Here is a 2,500-nt window from a genome sequence, read left to right on the forward strand (position 1 = left end):
TGTCCTGCCATGCGCGCGCGCAGCGTGCGCACAGCATGCCGGCAGCGTGCGCGCACCATGCCGGCAGCGTGCGCGCAGCTTGCGCGCAGCGTGCTGATTCTGTCGACAGTGAGGCTAGCGAAACTTGTCCTGCCATGGCGTGCGCGCAGCCTGTGCGCGCAGCTTGCGCATCTGTCGACAGTGAGGCTAGCGAACTTGTCCTGCCATGGCATGCGCTGTGCGCAGCCTGTGCGCAGCGTGCGCGCAGCTTGCGCATCTGTCGACAGTGAGGCTAGCGAAACTTGTCCTGCCATGGCATGCGCGCAGCCTGCGCACAACATGCGCACAGGCTGTGCGCAGCGTGCGCGGAGCTTGCGCGCAGCTTGCGCATCTGTCGACAGTGAGGCTAGCGAAACTTGTCCTGCCATGGCATGCGCGCAGCGTGCGCGCAGTCTGTGCGCAGCATGCGCGCAGCCTGTGCGCAGCGTGCGCGCAGCCTGTGCGCAGCGTGCGCGCAGCCTGTGCGCAGCGTGCGCGCAGCTTGCGCATCTGTCGACAGTGAGGCTAGCGAAACTTGTCCTGCCATGGCATGCGCGCAGTCTGCGCGCAGCATGCGCGCAGCATGTGCGCAGCATGCCGGCAGCATGGTTCCAGGTTTTTTCAAATGTCGACAGAATTTTTCAAATCTTGTCAAACCCCGTTTTTATTGAAATTTCCTCGCACAATAAGCTCCCCATAAGTAGTCTATGATTTTTAGGACCTTCTCCAACTTACAAAACTAAAAAATTCCTCCCGGATTTGTTTTAATGATTTTTTCAATTTTACGACTTCTAAAAATAATAAAAAATACTTCCCGACTTCAAAAATTTATGAAACTTTTTCCCATCATAGATTGCATGTTTCTTAGTATCCCTGCAAAAAATCACGTCCAAATACCTTGTATTGAATTATTTAGAGCCCATTATGACTCCTCGCGCATAGGTGATGTCTCTTCCTGTCAAAGGGCTAAATGCATAAAATGCTATATAGGGGGGTGTGTGTTGCCTGCATATGCATGGCAGCCCATGCCTTCCTAGCTGCAGCCCCCTTCCCCCACGCCACACCCATGTCATGTTGCCTCGATATGTTGCCTCGGTATTATGGGTTTGGTGTCGGGGTCGGGGGGCTGCCACCCATGGCGGTGGTGGCCGGAATCCGGCCTCCGCCACCACGCCGCCGCCATGGGTGAGGGAGGAAAAAAAAGGCGTGGAAAGTTGCGAAATGGGGTTGTCTAGGCTTTTTTTTGGCATGGGAGAGCATGGAGTGCTAGGAACTCCTTCTCAAATGCACGGGCATGTCGACCACAACCTCATTTCGCAACAACAACCACCCGTGTGGGGTGGCGGTGGGTGGATAGTCGCGGATTGGGGCTTGCCAAGCCAATGTTTTCAAAAAATTTCATCAAAATTAAAAACAAATGTTTTGTTGCCTTCGGATTTGTGGGCGAGCGGCGAGTCGGAGTGGAGCCGGTAAAGTTTAACCTCGGTGTGCACGGTTGTTTTTAGAAACTCAATCCAATGCCGGGGACGTTGAAAGTGACGCTCTTATGAGTTGCAAACCCGCAAGATTTAAAGAACCTTTTCAAAACAATTTCAAACCAACAAGATTTAAAAACAGAAATTTTCATCAAAATGAAAAACAAATGTTTTGTTGCCTTCGGACTAGTGGGCGAGCGGCGAGTCGGAGTGGAGCCGGTAAAGTTTAACCTCGGTGTGCACGGTTGTTTTTAGAAACTCAATCCAATGCCGGGGACGTTGAAAGTGACGCTCTTATGAGTTGCAAACCCACTAGATTTAAAGAACCTTTTCAAAACAATTTCAAACCAACAAAATTAAAAACAAATGTTTCGTTGCAAACAAATTGTGGGCGAGCGGCGAGTCGGAGTGGAGCCGGTAAAGTTTAACCTCGGTGTGCACGGTTGTTTTTAGAAACTCAATCCAATACCGGGGACGTTGAAAGTGACGCTCTTATGAGTTGCAAACCCACAAGATTTTAAAAACTTTTTGAAAATGTTTCTTCTAAATGACACATTTTGATCCTTGGCAAGTGCTCAATCCGTAACTATCCAATCACCGCCACACCACACCGGTCGGGAGTGTGTGAATGGTGTGCTTCCCGGGGTTGGCATAGATAATCTTTCGCATCGACAATCTTTTGCATGCGAGGGAATGTCTATGCCAACCCCGGGAAGCACACCATTCACCCACTAGTTGTGGGCGACGATGGGTTGGCTTCAAATGAATTTTTGCTTGGGGTTGTCCTCGGTATGCTTTTGTGTTGGGAGTACGGCCACCAAACCTTCTCAATGCACGGGTATGTCGAGGATGGCTTTCGGCGGGGTTGATGAAGAAGCTACCCAATTCTCGGCCACACGAACACATGGTGACGATGCGTTGGCTTCAAGTGAGCTTTAGCTTGGGGTTGTCTTCGGTATGCTTTTGTGTTGGGAGTACGGCCACCAAACCTTCTCAATGCACGGGTA

This window comes from Prunus avium, unplaced genomic scaffold (assembly GCF_965620075.1).
Source record: "Prunus avium unplaced genomic scaffold, drPruAviu1.hap1.1 HAP1_SCAFFOLD_83, whole genome shotgun sequence".
Taxonomy (NCBI): Eukaryota; Viridiplantae; Streptophyta; class Magnoliopsida; order Rosales; family Rosaceae; genus Prunus; species Prunus avium.